A 20915-nucleotide genomic window follows, 5' to 3' on the forward strand; every position below is an offset into this window, starting at 1 on the left:
TTTTGAGTCTTATTGGCTTTTTTTTTAAAAAAAAAAAAACTAGACCAAAGGATGATGGGCTTATATTAAATATTTTCAAAAATTTTTAATTGTGACTCTTTTTAAAATCCAGTATAGCCAAGTGTGTTTGATATGCCCTGAGCTATTATGTAAAGATAAGATTGTCATTACTGCATCAAGGCATTTAAACCTGAGCATCCCAAATATATTACATAAACTGTGCTTTTTGTTCAGCAATTTTTTAAGTCCTGTAGTAAGCTTTACAAAATTTCTCTGGAAGACAAGAGAAATTGTTTTGAAGTCACTTTTGAGGTTTCTTGCACAATAATGAAAGACAAAAAATATTTGTCTGGCACAAACAAACAATTCCAGGCTAAGCTTGCAGAGATATCATCACACTTGAAACTTATACTCTGTCTACTCAGAGCCATCAACAAAAGAGTAGAAGCCAAAAGTCTACAAGGGTCCCAGAAGGCCACAGAAGGATTGACTCCTCCAATAAACAGCACCGGCCGTAGCAGGAGGTTCACTGTGTTTTGTCTTGACATAGATGCGTCAGGAAACATTTGGATACCACAATCACCTAGGTTATCCATAGCACTGGAGCACTGTCATCCCATTGTTCATCGATTTGCTCAAGTGAGCACCAGTAATGTCTCCATTGTGAGACTTGTTGTTACTGTTTTTGGCATATTGAATATGCCACGGGGAGCTTGCCAGGCCCTGCCGTGTGGACAGGATACTCTCGGGAGCTTGCCGGGCTCTCCGAGCGGGAGGTCAGGATGGCTGAGTGGTCTAAGGCTCTGCATTCAGGTTATCCATGTATTACTTTATTCACAAAGTAATTTAGAAAGTCCCCAACTTTAAAGTGATTTGCATATCTTTTTTTTACTATAACATATGTGTTCCCAATTCACTTTGATGACCAGTAACTCCCAGTTGTGTGCTATTTAGCAGACAAACATCACGTACACGTATCACTATAAACCTGTGTCTATCTTTATTTATGTATTTAAATGCCATTTATCCCTTCCAAATAAATATGATAGCGCAATAGTAAAAGGATATTGCTTACAAAGACTAGCTGAAGAAATAATTAAAAAGCATTTGAAAAAAGAAGTTTAGAAATATTTTCACTGTCACATGTCGTATAAGAAGAAAACATGTATTTCACCATAAAAATTGAGGGCTTAGGCTGGAGACATAACTCAGCAGACTGAGTAGTTGCTTTGCCTGTGGAAGGCCAGGGTGTGATCGTCAGAGTGACATAGTCCCCCAAGCACTGAGCTCAGAATAATCCCCAAGCATTGCTAGTTGTGGCTCAAAAAATAAAAAAATAAGTGAATGAATTCAGGACTGCACTCAAATCTGGAAAAAAAAGCTTTTAAGTAAGTTTTTAAGATAGACAGAAATTCATCATGTTGTGACTCACTAAAGGAAATAAGTACCTCAGAGAACATGGAAATTTACCAAATTTCTTTAAATTATTGGATGATAAAATTTTGAAATGAAGATTACAGTTTATAGAACCCAGTCATGGGTAAATGTCTTTCATTGGAATATATGAATCTTGTAAAGTCATGATTTCTTTGTCTTTAGCTGTGAAATTTTCAAACAGAACTTAGAGACAGATCACTAAATAACCACTTCATAATACATGAAACCCATATTTTGAAAATAAAACATGATTGATAACTCTGCTCTTGCTAACCTAGCATTAGCAATACCGAGTCAAACATATTGATGATATTTGCATGAAAACAAAATATATGTTGATTTCTAACTTTTTAAAATGTTATTTGACTTTTCTTAAAATCATGTTAAAGAGATGAGAAAGAAAGATAGAAAGAAAGAAAGAAAGAAAGAAAGAAAGAAAGAAAGAAAGAAAGAAAGAAAGAAAGAAAGAAAGAAAGAAAGAAAGAAAGAAAGAAGAGGAGGGAAGGGAAGGAAGGAAGGAAGGAAGGAAGGAAGGAAGGAAGGAAGGAAGGAAGGAAGGAAGGAAGGAAGGAAGGAAGGAAGGAAGGAAGGAAGGAAGGAAGGAAGGAAGGAAGGAAGGAAGAAGGGAGGGAGGGAAGGAAGGAAGGAAGGAAGGAAGGAAGGAAGGAAGGAAGGAAGGAAGGAAGGAAGGAAGGAAGGAAGGAAGGAAGGAAGGAAGGAAGGAAGGAAGAAGGGAGGGAGGGAAGGAAGGAAGGAAGGAAGGAAGGAAGGAAGGAAGGAAGGAAGGAAGGAAGGAAGGAAGGAAGGAAGGAAGGAAGGAAGGAAGGGGAGGAAGGAAGGAAGGAAGCAAGGAAGGAAGGAGGGAGGGAAGGAGGGAGGGAAGGAGGGAGGGAAGGAGGGAGGGAAGGAACGAAGGAGGGAACGAAGGAAGGAAGGAAGGAAGGAAGGAAGGAAGGAAGGAAGGAAGGAAGGAAGGAAGGAAGGAAGGAAGGAAGGGGAGGGAGGGAGGGAGGGAGGGAGGGAGGGAGGGAGGGAGGGAGGGAGGGAGGGAGGAAGGAAGGAAGGAAGGAAGGAAGGAAGGAAGGAAGGAAGGAAGGAAGGAAGGAAGGAAGGAAGGAAGGAAGGAAGGAAGGAAGGAAGGAAGGAAGGAAGGAAGGAAGGAAGGAAGGAAAACCCTAGGGAATGTAACTCAGTGGTAGTGAGCATACTTTGCATGTGTATGCATGGGTCCAAAAGGTTCGATCCCCAGAATCATAGAAAAGAACGAAAATTACTGATTTTTACCCCAGAATACTGATTCATAAAGTGCATCCCTAGATACGTCCCAGGGTTTTAAAATCTTAGCATGTTCTTTGGGTCATTTACCTGTGAGTCCAGTTTCAAAACTGGAGCCTTTCTTCCAGTAAAGCATGCCTGTCTCTGAGCTAGCAGTGGATTCCTGAGTTCAAGGAGGAGACATAGTGAGTATAAAGGCTAGCACTTCAGCCCATTCTCAGGCTTGCTAAGTATCATTGCAGAAGATAGAAGCTATAACTTGAAGAAGAAGGAGTTGGATTTATTAGGAAATTTCTTACATATTTCTAGGATTCTTTTATCCCTAGACCTTCTAGTAATTTATAGATATGAACTTTTCTTTGTTGTAGTTTATAAGCAACACTCAGCAGTGCTCAGGGTCCATCCCAGATCAGTGCTCAGGGATTACTCCAAGCTAGGTGTTCATGAACCACCAATCTCAGTGCTCAGTAATAACTCCAAGGTCAGTGTTCAGGAATTGCTTCCGGGGACACAGAGGACTGAACTCAGGTGTCAGGCTTCACACATCAACGCACGTGGCTCCAGGTCTCTGAGTTCTCTCTGGCTTCATGTTAATTTGCATGCTTATAATTGCTGTTTTTTCATTGTTGTAGTTGAGGTAACATGCTTGTAAAGGTACTAACATTTTTGGTCTTGATGTATAGCTACCACATCTCACCTGATGTTAACTTTTAACCACTTAAGTCCCTGAGAGATAAACACATTTCCCTACTTAAATTGTGAACATAAAACTAAATATCTGAAAAATAAGACAGTTAAAAAAATGTATATGTAATAGGCATTACAAAAAAGTATTAAAAATACTCTTAAAAATAATATTTAAGCCAAGTTATATTTTTTAAAGATTTTTATTTAAAAATTTCTAAATCATAAACCTACATTGCCCCCATTTTAAATCAATTATTCTTTGTTTCAATAATACAGAACCAAGCAGAGCAATTCTTGTGTTTCCTGAGTACCTCCCTGGTCATATAACCACAAACTCAAATGCTCTTTGGATCTTACCTTACAACTGGAAGGAACATCTCAGCTTTCCTCGTCAAGCGAAAGCATTCTGTGATTTCTTAGTCCTGTTCTGTGTCATCTGTCTGTCAAGAAAGCAGTTGCTCGTTTGATTGTTAATTGCCCTTGTTTTTTATTATAGAATGCATTCAAATTTTGGTAAGTAACATGTTCTTCTTTGTAATTAGATATAGTAGTTAAAACATCTTTGAATTCACCAAGCCATTTTCCTTTAATCAGCAGATCAGCCCAGACTTTAGGAGGATGGAGCTATATCTGTATTTTCACCACAGCAGAACTGTTCAAAAAAAAAATTGTGTTGCAAAGACATTCTATAATTGGGGTGGAATTCAAAGGTAGGAGTGCTTTCATTCTGAGGGCCTGAAATATGTAAACTGAATGAGAGAAAGTAAAATATACTTCAGGCATTTGTATCACCAAGAAGCAAAGATTATCTAGGGACCTTAAGACAACAATAGTTATGGTTCCATTTTAGAGATTGTAATGCTCAGAATTCTCTAGAATCTGCTTTGTAGAGGATGTGGGTTGGAAAAATCAGGCAAGATTTTATGTTACTTGAGGTAGAAGTTCTCTGGGGAATCCAGTTTTTGCGCTTGAAGCCTTTAATTTATTGGAAGAGGCCACTCACATTGAGTGTGGTTGTCTTTGTTTATTTAAAGGCAACTAATGGTAGACACTAAACTTACCTAGAAGAATAACTTTCACAATAGCATGTAATGCAGCCAAGGTGAAACAAAACAAACAAACATCATAGAAAACAAGAATGCTGTAGACTCTTCCTCATGAACTCCATTTTATTGGCTTTACAGATAAAAAGTTGAGAATTGGAGAGATTGTGTGATAGATGCACAAATGAACACATCAGCTGTTTGAACACAACTCCACCATTCAAGCTTGTATGTAACTTTGCCTGGTGCACACTCATCCTTCTTAGTTTTCTCTCTGTTCTGGGAAAATGTAGGAATAACACTGTATCATCTGTTGAACAGGCCCCAAACCTTTCCTATGTCATAGGACCAATTCCCTTATAAATAAGGGGTCAATTCTCAAGAAAAAGTAAAAATATGGGAAGTGGGTGCATGTAGAAATTGAAATATGTCTTTGGAAAGGAACCTGGATTAGATTCCTGAAGTTCACATTTACTTTACCATTTGCTGTTCATGTGATCTTGTACAAGTAATTTGATTTTTCTAATGTTAAAATTTAAAAAGTTAATACTGAGTTTCTTGATGCTAGAGCACAAAAGCCTGGTTTTGAACCCCAGTTCTGCTTCTTCTCAGCTAAGTAACTCTGGGTAGTTCCTTACCTCTTCGTGTTTGGGTTTTCATATCTATGGACAATGGACAAAATAGTACCAATCACATTAGAGTTGGAATTCGATGGAACACTTCTTGTAAAGCATTTAGAGTTGAGTTTTGTACAGATGGGCTCTGCTGTTGTTAGGTATGACACTAAAAGTCTAACTCTGATCTATAAAACAAAGATGAAACACTTTCAAGAACTACTGTGGGACAACAGCTAATTAGAGAGAGAGAACAGAAGGGAATGCCCTGCCACAGTGGCAGGGTGGGGTGGGGGGGAGATGGGATTGGGGAGGGTGGGAGGGACGCTGGGTTTACGGGTGGTGGAGAATGGGCACTGGTGAAGGGATGGGTTCCCGAACTTTGTATGAGGGAAGTATAAGCACAAAAGTGTATAAATCTGTAACTGTACCCTCACGGTGATTCTCTAATTAAAAATAAATAAATTATAAAAAAAAAAAGAGTTGGGGGCGGGACCGAGCTTGGCGCAGCCGGAAGTCGCCATAAAAAAAAAAAAGAACTACTGTGGGAACTAAGTAGAATTATGAATGTAGAAGGCCTATGCTATTCACAGTTCATTGATAAGTGTGCAGCAAATATAAGATGTCCCTTCACATACGAACTCCTAAGAGAATAACCTGCCATGTCTCACCCACCCCTACCCATTCCCACTTGACATGTGGTCGACAGCTTAAAACATTGAGAAAGACACTTAACATTTCTATACCTACTAAAATAGAGTACTGGTATTGACCCTCTCCCTGGAGTAGAAAGAGAGCTGGAATCAATCACTGTGAATATTTGCAGGGAGCACCATACTTCTGACTTTAAAACAGGAACAGAACTGGATTCCTGCTTCCCCATCATGTATTCACATTCACTGTATCACTGTTGTCTCGTTGCTCATAGATTTGCTTGATCGGGTGCCAGTAACATCTCATTCGTCCCTGTCACGTTCAGGTCAGGGGAATGAGGCCCATTATTGTTACTGTTTTTGGCATATCAAATACACCACAGGTAGTTTGCCAGGCTCTGCCCTTCGAGAATCTGCATTGCTCTCTTCTAGGGGCTTTGTTTTATAGTCTCTGGATCATGGCCATTGATGAGATTACATGATTATGTTTGTGGGTGTGGCTGCCAAGCTACTGGAAAAACGAAGGACCTGGGTGGAGGAGGGCCAGTCCTGACCCAAGCAGGCTTGGAGATCTCAGCCACGGGTCCTGCATACCTGGATTCCTCTGTCAGATCCTTCGTGGATGAGGCTTGTTCGAGCATGTAAAGAGTGGCCTTGAGCATAGCTGTGGCTGGGTTCTGGATGTTTTTGGCTGCCGGGGCTCTACTTGGGAGGGGGAGGGGAACTCAACCCGCCGCCATCAGAGGTGCCTTGATGAAGACAGCCAGGCACAGGGGCAGGAGATTCTGCCATTATATGTAATTTTTGCAAATAAAGTAACAAGCTTTCAAAGTACAAGCTTTCAAAGTATTCTTTACATTAAAATATGTGTGATATGCAAAAATTATACACATTTTAAAAATTTATATTTTTACCCTAACAAGTTAATCATTTTTTCATTTACTTTTTAATAATAAGTCTTCAATACTATGCTATGACATTTTACTAGTGAATAAATGCAAAAGTGTCTAAACATTTCACTGGTGTGTGTGTTAAAGGAAATATTTTAATTTTACATTTTTTAAAACCTTGTTTTTTATTTCTAGAATAATTAGCATTCACATTCTTAAACAAAAGTAGATTTAAGATTTTTAAACCTGCTTTTGTGATGCTCCTTAGCATCAGAAATAAGCCCTGCACAGCATACTCAGAAGGAAGGTTAGGACAATCATGTGTCAGTTCGACACCATTTTGTTTGCTTGGGGCTCAGCAGCTAGAAAGGTTTTTCCCCAGTCCCTTCCTTTTGTGTTGTTGCAGTGACAGGGTCACACATTTTGGGTGTGAGGTTTGCACGCACTTGGTGGCAGAAAGTGCAGTCCCCAAGCTTCTCTAAGAATGGCTTCTGAAGATGAACATTTACAAGTGAGTCAATGATGGTACGGTAAATTTTGTAGGAATTTTTTCTATGAGTTCTGCATCTGACAATCTCAGAAGACTATACAGTACTGGGGATCAAAGTCGGGACAATGGGTTCCAGACAGGCTCCTGAGCTTCCTCTAGTGCTGAGACAACTAATTTTGATCCACAGTTCAACAGGACGCCCAATGCAAAGTTCAACAGTTCAACAGACCTGCATTGCAAAGTTTGTTTACACTGTTACTTTTGCAAGGTAATCCAGATTTTTAAAGATTTATGAAATATGTTTTCTTTCTTGTATATAAATACCTACACGATTTTCTCAGTTTTGTCTCTCAGCCTGCAAGACCTAAAATGTTTCTTCTCTGACCCTTTCCAGATAAGAGTTTGCCATTTCCTGGCTATCGTATTTAGCTTGTGACATTTCCTTTCCGGCGACTGACTGCTTCTGAGCTACAAGTTCCTTTTTAATGAGCACATTCACTTTGCAAAGAAGACACATATTGGTGTCTGAGAACTGTTCTTAAACCACAGGAGAAAACAAGTTCAATGTCTTGGCTAAGAATCTTTGTCCACCCAATTCCAGTCCCACACACTTAGCCGTGAAATATTTTTATGAAGTCCTGTGATTCCAGGCATTGCATAGTATTTTCTGGCCCTGGGAAACAGAATCATCTTACTCCCTAAATGGACCCATTCTTTGGCAGGACATTATCTCATATCACGTGGTGATAAGTTCACCGAGGAACCTCTGAGTTCCTGGATACTACTATCATCTTATTTCATGCACTGGTTTTCAGGGCTGCTTTTTCCAAGAATCTTTAAAAATACACATTCTGCCTTTGTCTCGTGCTGAATTAAGATATTTTGGAGACTTGGTACTTCATTCCCTTGCCCCACCTTCCAATTTTCTGTTGTTGTTGTGATGGCTAGTTGTGGTACTCGCACACAAGCTTACCAGAAATTGCACTCTTTGTGGCAGCACCTGGGACCCCAAACAGCAGTGCTGCTGGGGGACCATAGTCAGCACGCAGGGATTGCACTGGACATGTGGGTCGTGCTGGGGCTCACACTGGTGAATTCCTATTTACAAGACAGTGAACTGATCTCTGGTTCTGGAATTTGATATATTTCAAATGATATCAATTTATGCTTTTGACTGATTTCCAAAACAGCTTCTATTTTATTTAGCTTTGACTTCCCAAAATAGCAATAACAATAATAAAAAATAAAAATGTAAAAAAAAACCTAGAGTATTGAAGAAAGAGAGAGAAGGAGGGAGAGAGTGAGGAAAAGAGGAAGGAAGGAAGGAAGGAAGGAAGGAAGGAAGGAAGGAAGGAAGGAAGGAAGGAAGGAAGGAAGGAAGGAAGGAAGGAAGGAAGGAAGGAAGGAAGGAAGGAAGGAAGGAAGAGAGGAAGGAAGGGAGGGAGGAAGGGAGGAAGGAAGGGAGGGAGGAAGGAAGGAAGGAAGGAAGGAAGGAAGGAAGGAAGGAAGGAAGGAAGGAAGGAAGGAAGGAAGGAAGGGTGCGAGGGAGGGATAGTTACGATCATATTCCCCTGACAAGGGAAAATAGCTCTTCCCAATAATCAGGTAAAATTCTGTAAAATGAAACCTAAAGGGTAAATAAGCAATAGGTGCAATGCTTTCTATGAAGATCCTTATGATTGAAGAAAGGTTCTCTCAAGACATTAAAGAAAACTGAGTTTTTATCAAGTCTCCATTGAAGTGTAGATAAAGATATATGTTTTCAAAATATCCTAAAACATGTGCAAATACTCAATTGTGGAGTATATAATAACATCCCATGAGACTGACACCCAAGGACAGTAGATGCAAGGGCCAGCAGGATTGCCCCATAGCTGGAAGCCTGCTTCATCAGCAGAGGGGAGAAGGCAGATGGAATAGAGAAGGGATCACTAAGAAAATGATGGCTGGAGGAACCAGTCGGGATGGGAGATGTGTAGATAATGGACCAAACATGATGGCCTCTCAGTGTCAGTGTTGCAAGCCATAATGCCCAAAAGTAGAGAGAGAGTATGGGGAATATTGTCTGCCATGGAGGCAGGGGGAGGGTGGGAAAGGGGGGGGGGTATACCGGGGATATTGGTGGTGGGGAATGTGCACTGGTAGAGGGATGGGTGTTTGATCATTGTGAGATTGTAACACAAACATGAAAGCTTGTAACTATCTCACAGTGAATCAATAAATTTTTTTAAATGTGCAAATGTCAGAGGAACTGAAAGACAGAATGCAGAAAGAGAAAGACTGCCAGACGGACCTTGAGTATGCTTTGTCTCAAGGAAGTTGGTAGGAAAAGGAGAAGGGAGGCCAATTGTGACACCCTGTGTCAGATCTGCTGGGCCCATTGCACACACCGCCCTCCCAAAATAGAAACTTTCTACTTAGAGAAGCCACAGGTCATGACCTCCGGGGTTTGGGTCTCATTATGTATCACCCATTTCTAAAATTACTCTCCATTCTCTGCCTGCAGGGTGCCCGCTGGGAAAGGAAACAAAGGGGTTTTGAGGATTCTTTAAAAGTCAAAGATGAAAGAAGCAATGTCTTTGCCTCTTCCTCCTCCCCCCACCCCCGCCGCACCCCCAATTTGGATAAAAACATTGCAGCACATATACAGTAAATTTTATATAACTTATTAATACATCCAACTATTAAAACATGTGGGGCGGGCTTATGACTGCACAAACATTCATACAATATGATGGCATGACAAAGTGGAGAATGATTTCTCATCACAAAATCTTTAAATATGTATTTGCACTAAATTTGGATCCCATAACCCACCCTCAGCTATTCATGTACCAGATCTCAAGTGATCATCCTTCTAGACACTAGAGTTCCCAGATCCTACCTCTGCTAGTCAAATTTCTGCCTTGTTCCTTTCTTATCCCTACACCTGACAAGCTACTGATACTCTAATTTTGTCTATGTAGATGACACACACACACACAAAAAAAAAACATGCTTTTAAGCTCATGCCAATATACAAATACAAATGTAAAACATAAATTGTAAAATATGAATATATACATTGATGCTTAGGCACATCTGCATTTGAAATATAGATATAAATGCACATAACACATATGTAAGTATGTATATATAGGGAAGGAAAATACTTAACACAAGAAACCAGTCAGGCATAAAAGGGAAGGCTAAGGCTTGATGAAAATCCCCATTACCAAACTCGTGATCCCATGCCCCCACGTGAGGTGAATGCTAAACAGTTAGTTCATGCTACAACCATCCCCATCAAATTGCCCTTGTCTGGAGGAACTGCACTGGACAAAGAGACCAGGGCATATAAACCCTTTAACAAAACTCTGCTCCTTCCCCTCAACCTTCCCTACATTCCAGGGTGCTGTGTTAGATCATCATGAGAGGACCAATGGGGTGACTCCACAGTTTGGCATCTGTCTCACTCTGCTAGTCATACTCTCTGTCCCTATTCAATGGGCTAAATAAATCAGCACAGCCTCAATTAATATACAGCTCCACAATCCCTGTTTTAGGCTGAGCATGTAGGGATTCTTGAGAACCAGGAAGTTACAACAAAGGAAATAATCAAATACAAAATCAAGAGAAAGGATATGAGTCCATGCCTACTAAGTCATTTTACATTAGAATTTATAAACAAAAGAAACTTATTTCAACTAGAGAAGAGTCATACACTAAAAGTTATTCTTGTTGTTATCCCCAAGAAGGAATAGACCTAGAGCAGAATTATAAATTAAACACAAGAATGAGATTGACTGGGTTGAACTCCAGAGCATCCTTAGTTGAAGAGAACAGAAACATACCCACAATGACTAAATATACCCACAATGACTAAATACACCCACAATGACTAAAATTTTGAGTCACTAGAGTGATAGCACAGTGGGTAAGGCACATGGACCGACCCGGGTTCGATTCCTTTGCCCCGCTCAGAGAGCCTGGCAAGCTACCGAGAGTATCTCGCCCGCATGCTTACCGTGACGTATTTATTCGATATGCCAAAAACAGTAACAACAAGTAACAACAAGTCTCACAATGGTGATGTTAGTGGTGCTCCCTCTATGAGCAACGGGATTACAGTGATACAGTGACAGTGACTAAAATTAATGAAAATAATTTGTGGAGTATAGAATAACATCACATGAAGCCGAAATCCAAGGACAATAGATATAAGGGCCAGGAGGATTGCCCCATAAGCTGGAAAACTGCTTCATGAGCGGAGGAGAGAAGGCAGATGGAATAGAGAAGGGATCTCTAAGAAAATGATGGCTGGAGGAGTCTGTCAGGATGGGGAATACATGCTGAAAGTAGATAATGGACCAAACATGATGACCTCTCAGTGTCTGTGTTGCAAGCCACAATGCCAAAAAGTAGAGAGAGTATGGGGAATATTGTCTGTCATGGAGGCAGGGGGAGGGTGGGAATGGGGGGTATACCGGGGATATTGATGGTGGGGAATGTACACTTGTGGAAGGATGGGTGTTTGATCATTGTGAGATTATAACCCAAACATGAAAGCTTGCAACTATCTCACAGTGATTCAATAAAATTTTTAAAATAAATAAATAAATAAATAAAATTAATGAAGATAGTGGAGGAAATAAAGCTGCTTGTCAACGAGCCTTAATAAAAAAAGGATAAAAAAGTTCCAGGAATTCTGTAAGTTTTGTGTATCTTTCCCTCCCTGCCACACCCACTTCTGTTCCATTCTGATATCTCACTGATATCTCACCCAGAACTTAAGGACTCATCTAAGATTTCTCATAAAATTCTGGAGACATGATGGAAGCAGAGGAGACAATCTGAAGATTCTCCCCAAGATCAGTATCCAGAAACCCATCAGACAAAAATAGCAAAACCAAAATCCGAGGAACATAGTCAATAAAACTGCTTGACAGTCGAGATAAATTTATTGTGGTCTATGCATACAGTGCAATGGTTTTCAGCCACATAAAGAGATGACGAGTGGACATATGGCGAAACCTTGAAGCCATTGTGTGAAGGGAACAAAGCCAGCCATGAATGTTCACACATTGTATGATTTTACTCATGGGAAATAGGTAAGTCCATAAGACGAGAGGCAGATGGGTGTTTCCCAGAGTTGAGGGCCCAAAGGAAATTAGGAGTGATTACTCAATGCCCACAAAAATGTTTGGGAAGTAGACAGAGCCCGTTACTGCACAGCATGGTGAGTGTACTAAATCACACTAAATTACACTCTTCAATGTGGCCAACGTTATGTTTCGTGCATTTACCTCAATGAAAAACTAAGTGACAAGGAATTTCTGTAAACCTCAGAATAAGTGGATAGGGCCAAATTGGCAGCAGTCTCTACCTGCATGTTATTGGTATCTCTGTGGATGAAAACAAAGGGGAAAACCCCACTACAGATATATACTCACCATGAAGTTAAAACCATTTGGTACCTCTGACCACAGTGTAAACTGTAAATGCCACTTCAATAACACCCATATGTATGCCAGAACATCATTATCATCCTCTCCAAGTTGTTGAAATATCCCTGCTCCGTGCCCATCAGCAAAGATAACAGGTTTTAGTGGTTCAAGAAGACTGCAAAAGTCAACAAATAAGTAAAATAATTCAGAGGGACAGAAAGAAATATTTCATCTTCATTGACCAGGTGCATTGGGAGAAGGCTGTTAACACAAATGTGTACACGGATATTCACCCCAGTAAGGTGGGTATTGCCAGACTTAAGCTAGACAAAGATTGTGTGTGGGAGATGGGAGAGTGGGAATGGGGGATTATTTTTTTTTATTATTTTTTATTTTTTTTTAATTTTAAAGAAATATTTTATTGAACTACCGTGAAAACAAGAAAAAAATACAAAGCTTTCAGGTTTAAGTCACAGTCAAATACTGATTAAACCACCATCCCTTCACCAGTGCACCCGTCCCACCACCAAGAACCCCAATACACCCCCCTCCCACCCCACCCCCCATCTAAGTAGCTAATGATATTCCCATTATTCTCTATATGTATTGAGTACATTTCATATTTCCATACAGAACTCACTATTATTGATTGGAAATTTTCCCCAACAATCAGGCCTGCCGAATAGGCATCATCTAATAATTTCTCTTCATTGGTAAGAGTGAAGACTTTGAGTCTGCGCGGCCGCAATAGCGGCCGCGCGGTTTTGGGTTTCTAATATTTTAGCTCAGTTCACAGTCAAAATGGATGGCTGCAAGAATCCGCTCTGGTGCCAAAATGGGTTAGGAGACCTCAGGATCACAGTCAATAGGCGCGGAGGCTCTGCTTCTCGAGCCGCGGCTCTCAGTTCATCTCTGGGCAGACGGCGCGTCGGGAACACCCCGGAATGGGGGATTATTGAATGCAATGGCGAATATTAACAAGTTCAAAAACAGAAGGAAAAATATAAGGAGGATCTTTCTGGGAAAATGTAGGAATTATCAGACTATTATGCAACCATAGCTTAACTATAGTTTCAGCCAGGATTCTGTCTGAAACTGTAGTTAAGAGAGAAAGAAAGGAAGAAAGGAAGGAAGGGAAAAAGGGAGAGAGGGAAGGAGGGAGGGAGGGAAAAAGGGAGGGAGAAAGAGAGAAAGAAAGAAAGGGAGGGAGGGAGGGACAAAGGAAGAAAGGAAAGGAGGGAGGGAGGGAGGGAGGGAGGGAGGGAGGAAGGGACAAAGGAAGGAAAGAAGGGAGGGAGGAAGGAAGGAAGGAAGGAAGGAAGGAAGGAAGGAAGGAAGGAAGGAAGGAAGGAAGGAAGGAAGGAAGGAAGGAGGGAGGGAGGGAGGGAGGGAGGGAGGGAGGGAGGGAGGGAGGGAGGGAGGGAGGGAGGGAAGGGAAGGAGGGAGGGAAGGGAGGGAGGGAGGAAGGATGGAAGGAAGAAAGGAAGGAAGGAAGGAAGGAAGGAAGGAAGGAAGGAAGGAAGGAAGGAAGGAAGGAAGGAAGGAAGGAAGGGAGGGAGGGAGGGAGGGAGGGAGGGAGGGAGGGAGGGAGGGGAGGGAGGGAGGGAGGAAGGAAGGAAGGAAGGAAGGAAGGAAGGAAGGAAGGAAGGAAGGAAGGAAGGAAGGAAGGAAGGAAGGAAGGAAGGAAGGAAGGAAGGAAGGGAGGGAGGAAGGGAAAGCCCTCACAGAGCAGCTAACAAACCTGGAAGAGGAAATTCTCCTGGAAATGTAGATCAGTTTGCAATCAGCTACCAGAAGGTGTCATAACTCCCCAGCTCTGGGTCAAGCTTTAGGCTGTGTGTTGGATTCAGAGGAGACCCAGGCTGACTCTGGTTCCATTCCTGGTACCCGAGCACTGCTGGAGTGGTCTGGTGGAGACTGTTGGTACCTTAGGGCCACAGGGGACTGAACAGTTCCACATAATCGCATCCTTGCTTTCATTCATAGATCCTGTTCCATTGACTGAATATCACTAAGAATTCCCTTTGAGTCCTCTGAAAACTTCTTGAGAGTCCTAAAAACAGATCCAAAGAAAAGGAATCAGGCATTAAATTTAATAAATTTTAACTTACCAAAAACGGACTGATTGAAAATTCAACCAAAATAAGAATTCCTTGAACTTTAAGATCTACCAAATATGTCTAAATTCATGGGATTGTAACACTTAAACATTTACTTTTTTTTTCTTTTTGGGTCACACCTGGCAATGCACAGGGATTACTCCTGGCTCTGCACTCAGGAATCACCCCTGGCGGTGCTCAGAGGACCATATGGGATGCTGGGAATCGAACTTGGGTTGGCCCTGTGCAAGGCAAACACCCTACCCGCTGTACTATTGCTCCAGCCCCAATACTTAAACATTTAAAAACTTATTATATGTTGGTAATCTGAGAATGCTAGAAGTCAAAGGCATTGTCATAAAAACTGAACAAGTGAAACATTTTCAAAATATTTTCTGTATGAACTGTACCACTGAAGATGAAGGCGAATATATCTATGAAAATATTCTAGTCTTTAAATAAAAGCAATATAATAAAATTAGGTAATTTTTTCAGAGGCCAAGAAGTAGTGCTTCTAGACATTAAATTTCAACACTTTTAACATCAAAAAATCAAATCAAATACGACAACCTTTTCATAAATGACACAATAGCACCTTCTCTTTTCAAAGAGGTGGGACTTAAGTTATGAGTTTGATCTATCCTCTCTGTGTCAAAGCCAATTTTCAGGGAGAAGGCTACAGGACAGAGGAGCATACTGAATTGCACCAAAAGTTTCCAATCAGCAAAACCTAATCAAGAGAAACTATACCAGTCAATCAATCCAGGTTGTTCAAAAAGATGCAATGCCAGAAAAAGAAAAGGTGTCAGCCATTCTCTGGAGACACAGATTTTCCTGCAGAAGATTCACTGGAATGTGAACTAAAGAGCATCTGAATAAAGTGTAAGAAAACAAGACTGGGTCCAGGTCAGACAGAGTGAGTATTGAGTTATAACAGTCACACGGCTGACCCCATAGGGAACCACAAAGCTGGATCACTCTTGAAAGAATTATTCAGATTCACAGAAGAGTACCAAAGGCATTGAGCTCTCTGCATCAACAGCTCAGTCTGGAGTTGAATATCTCCCTAAAAAGGAGTCTACATACACCATCGGGCTCACTCTTCATCAATCCAGCAAGCCAAGTCTCTACAGCAAATCTGCTAACAAGTCAAAGTCTTATGTAATGTAACATAGTCTCAGAATGGCATCACCATTGGTGTATTCCATTTGGAAGAAGCAAGTCAATAGCCCCCCACTCAGGGGAAGAGCATGCAAAGGCATGGACACAGGAAGGCAGGATCAGCCTACACAGACCAGTCAGGCTGGCAGCTAGACGGAGGTGGGAGAGCCTCAGGAGAGCTAGAGAGATGACCAAAATCTGCATTCTAGGAGAAAATTAGAAAGACTTCTAGCTTAAGATACCTCTAATGTTTAATATTTTGTTTTTCTAAATAAGCACAATGAAACCATCACTTGTATCTCTTGTCATCCTGTTGATTTTTGATTTGCTCGAGCGGGCACCAGTAACGTCTCCATTTGTCCCTGTCATGTGCTAGTGTAGCTCAATAGTATCTGCTCGCTCCAGGAACAGGAAGAGCCTCAAATCGTTCATTCAGGCTTTTGACGAAGAAGTCTGACCATTTCGTTGGTGGATGGCCACGCTGTCTTTTGACGTCCTGTGGAATCCAGTTGGTAACAGCTCTAGTCCAGTGGTCATCTCCGAATTGCGTTACATGTCTGGTCCATCTGATTTTTGACGCCTTGGCAAACAAGACAGTGTCCCTGATCCTTGACCATCGATGGAGGTCAGAACTCCAGATTCTTTCTCTCACTTGAGTGAAATGTGATACTCCAATCATAGCTCTTTCGATTCCTCTTTGGGATACCCGAATAGCATTCTCATCCTGTTTTCATAGGGTCCAGGTTTCTGAGGCATATATTAGTGCAGGAAGAACAGTGGAGTAGAAAAGATGTGTCTTGTGCTGGAGGTTCTTAGTCCTCTTAACCACTTCTTTGATGTGCTCTTGAAGGCGTTCCACGCTGCTCTCTTCCTCCTGCGCAGTTCTGGCGCCAAGCCATTCCTCATGTTGAGTTCTCGACCCAGGTACACATAGCTGCTGCATTCAGAGATGTTCATTCCATTGAGAGCAAATGGAACATCAGGGACTAGTTCATTTTTCATGAACATTGTCCTGGTGAGATTCAGCAGTGGTCTGACCTTTCTACACTTGCGGTCGAAGTCGGCCAGCATTTGTGCCACTTGGCTAATGTTTGGTGTTAATTAGAACGATGTCATCAGCGAATCGGAGGTGGTGTAGTTGCCAACCATCTATCTTCACTCCCATCATTCCTATTCCAGTCATCGCATGACATTCTTGAGGGTGGCACTGAAGAGTTTCAGTGAAATGGTATCACCCTGCCGCACCCCTCTCTTTACGTCAATGATCAGTTCCTTGTAGAATGGTGAGATCCTGGTGGTGAATGCATAATACAGCTCGAGGAGGATGGTTATGTACTGAGTTTGAATGCCTTGTTTGGCTATGGATTCGATGACCGCTTCAGTCTCAACAGAATCAAAGGCCTTCTTTAAATTGATGAACATTAGACAGAGCGGCATCTTGAACTCTCAAGGAACTTCAATGAGCTTGGTCACTGAGTGGATATGATCTATCGTGCTGAATCCTTTTTGGAGTCTGGCTTGCTCGCATGGTTTTCCTTCATCTAGTCTATTCTATTCAGGATGATTCTAGTAAACAACTTGTAGATGACGAACAACAGGCAGATTGGGTGATAGTTGCAGATGTCATAGATGTCTTCCTTCTTGTACAACAGAACGGTCCTACTGGTTTTCCATTGGGATGGAACCTTGCAAACAGACACGTAGCATATGAAGAGCTGAGCCAGTGTATTAATGAGTACTGGTGGCAGATTCTTCAGGTGTTCGAGTCTGACCTTGTCTGGACTGGGTGCTGTACACATCTTTACTGATGAAATGGCATTTCGGATTTCGGAAGGGATGAATGATGTCGGGAATGACATATCCATCCTGCGGAATTTGGTATGTGGGCAGGTGGATGTGGCTGTCAAAGAGATCCGAGTAGAAGTCATGAATAATCCTCTCTATTGCCCTTCTGGAAGATGTGATAGATTCATCAGGACATCGGAAGGCAGTCATCTTGGTCTTGTAGTTGGCAAAGGACAGGCGAGCATTGCAAATACTTTTCCCGGCTTCTGCTGCATCAGCTAATACTGCTGCTCTTCTCTCTTTGAGGTCTTCCTTTATCGCTTCTCTGCACAGCTTTGTGAGCTTGGACATTAGCTTGTGGTTGCCTAAGGCTCGTGCCAAACCACATAGGCGAATGAGCTCGAGAGTTTCTGAAGACAGACGTCTGTTTGTGGCTTTCCCACTCTCGGCGTGGAGGTGCTGAACCAGTCGATCGTATTCCTCGTCGACGTTGTCCATGGCAGCATCTTCCCACATTGCCGCAATAGTGCCAAAGAGCTCCCAGTTAGTGGTCATTCTGGAGTTCTATTCTTAAACTTTTCAGACCTTTCTCCCCACTCTGTGAAGTAGAATTTTGCATGAAGGAGACGGTAGTCCGATCCCGTTTGGAATTTTGGGACAACAGCAACATCGGTCAGGAAAGACCTTTGATTAAATATGTGGTCAATTTCGTTGTGGAACTGTCCACCAGGAGACTCCATGTCCAACGTTTAGATTCAGCCTTCTGGAACTGTGAGTTACTATGGATGATCTTGGTCGACACGGTGAACTCAGGCAGTTTTTGACCCTGTCTGTTCAATTCTAGGCCATGGGTCCCAATGTGGAGTTCTTCAGGCAACCTTCTCGGCCCTATCTTGGCATTAAAATCACCACCAGTGATCATGTAGAAGGTGTGGTCTTCTTTATAGAACTTCTCCAGCTCCATGTAGAACTTCTCAATTTCTTCTTCATCGCAGTTGAATATTGGTGCATAGACGATGAAGATAGAAACTGCCAGAAGTGAGCCACATCTATTCAAGCATAATCATCCAATTCGGGTTGTCAGGCATTCAAATGAATCAATACTCATGGCCAAGTTCATATCATGTTGACAAGGACACTGACATCACTGATGCCTCTGTTGTCGCATGTTCCTAGGAACAGTTCTTCTCCAGTGTCGAAAATGGTGTGATGTGACCGATGCCTTCTCATTTCAGTCAAATCAATGATGTCATACTTGATCTTCTGAGCTTGCACCACCAGGTCCTTGATGGATGCTTCCGATGCCAGCATAATAAACCATGTAATGATAAAATAAGAAAGCAGCTTTGGAAAGTGATACATATATGATTCAAAATAGTTATTGTGATAGAGCAAAGGAACCAGCTTTATAATTTCTGGGCAAAAACTTCTGTTATTTGATTTTGAGGGTGGTCATAGTTGTGGTCTGTGTTGTATCTGTCTTTTGCTTTAAATCTTAAAACAAAATTACAGGGTTGATACATGATTGGTTCAGTAGAGATAATTAATGAGTCTCTATTTTAATGTTTTTGCATTTTTTTATTGAATCACCAGGAGAAACAGTTAAAAAGCTTCCATGTTTGAGTTTCAGTCATACAATAATCAAACAAGCATCTCTCCATCAGTGTACATTTTTCACCACCAATGTCCCCAGTATCCCCCCATCCCAAACCTCCCTCTGTGTTTGTGCCAGACAATTTTCCCCATACTCTCTCCCTACTTTTGGACATTATGGTTTGCAATACAGATCCTGAGAGGCTAACATGTTTGGTTCCTTATCTACTTTCAACACACATCTACCATCCCAAACTAGGAGAAGAAATAAACAGAAGCTTCCTCAAAAAAAGAAATAGAAATGGCCAAAAGGGACATGAAAAAATGCTTTATATTGTTAATCATCAAGGAGACGCAAATCAAAACAAAATGAGATATCATCTCACACCACAGAGACTGGCCCACATCCAAAAGAACAAGAAAATACAGTAGTGGCATGGATGTGGGGGAGAAAGGGACTCTCTTTCATTGTTTGTGGGAATGCCAACTGGTCTAGCTTTCCTGGAAAACAATACGGGCATTCCTTAAAAAACTAAGTATTGAGCTTCCATATGACCCAGCAATACCACTTCTGGGAATATATCCCAAGGGTGAAAAAAAGCACAGTAGAAATGACATCTGCACCTGTATGTTCATTGTCCCACTGTTCACAATAGCCAGAATCTGGAAACAACCTGAGTGCCCAAGAACAGATGACTGGTTAAAAAAACTTTGGCACATCTACACAGTGGAATACTAAGCAGCTGTTAGGAAAGATGAAGTCATGAAATTTGCTTATAAATGGATAGACATGGAGAGCATCATGCTGGGTGAAATGAGCCAGGAAGAGAGGGACAGACATAGAATGGCTGCACTCATTTGTGGAGTATAAAATAACATAATATGAGACTGATACCCAGGGATAGTAGAGACAGGAGCAGGAAGATTGCTCCATGGTTTGTAGCCTGCCTCATGAGCTGGGGAAGAAGGCAGCTGGAATACAGAAGGGATCACTAAGTCAATGATGGGTTTTTTGTATTTGTTTGTTTGTTTGTTTGTTTGGGGCCTACACCCAACAATGTTTAGTGCTTACTCCTCTCTCTGTGCTCAGACATCTTTCCTGTCAGGCCTCAGAGGGTGACGAAGATCACACCTTCATTGGCTGCATACAAAGCAAGTCCCTGACACACTGTGCTCTCTCTCTATCCCTTAAGCCAAGTGTAGATTAGAATAACAAGCAAGATGTTCTGTAACAGCATGGTCCCATATGGCACCTAGGTTTTTCTCAGTGGTAGAAAACGTGCCCTGTGGGTGTGAGGTCAAAAGTTCTATCCTTAGTATCACCTTTCATGCAGAATAAGATCCCAATTGTAATACACCACATCAGGTATGTGAGATCATGCTCACCTGGATATCACAACAATACAAATGGAAAAGGAAGTGAGTAGTGAGGAAGGTGGGAGAAATGATCATCCAAGCCCACCCTTTCAGCAGGACTATGGTAAATAGGAAATGTCAACAAGTGGTGATGAGCAGAAGAAATAAAAAGATCTCTTCCCATTTTAAACATATACTAAACAGACACAAGTTGATTAAATGGGGTCCAATGGTAGAGGCAATTTGAAAAAGGTTGGGTCTAATGGGAGCACTTCTGTTTTAGAAGCCCTATTAATCTTCAGTGACTGAGGTCAAAATAACATGTCGGTATATCTAAATATTGCCCATACAGGAGGGATGAAATAAAACTGTGTCAACTGTTGGGAGAAAAACATAATAATATATG

This window comes from Sorex araneus, chromosome X (assembly GCF_027595985.1).
Source record: "Sorex araneus isolate mSorAra2 chromosome X, mSorAra2.pri, whole genome shotgun sequence".
Taxonomy (NCBI): domain Eukaryota; kingdom Metazoa; phylum Chordata; class Mammalia; order Eulipotyphla; family Soricidae; genus Sorex; species Sorex araneus.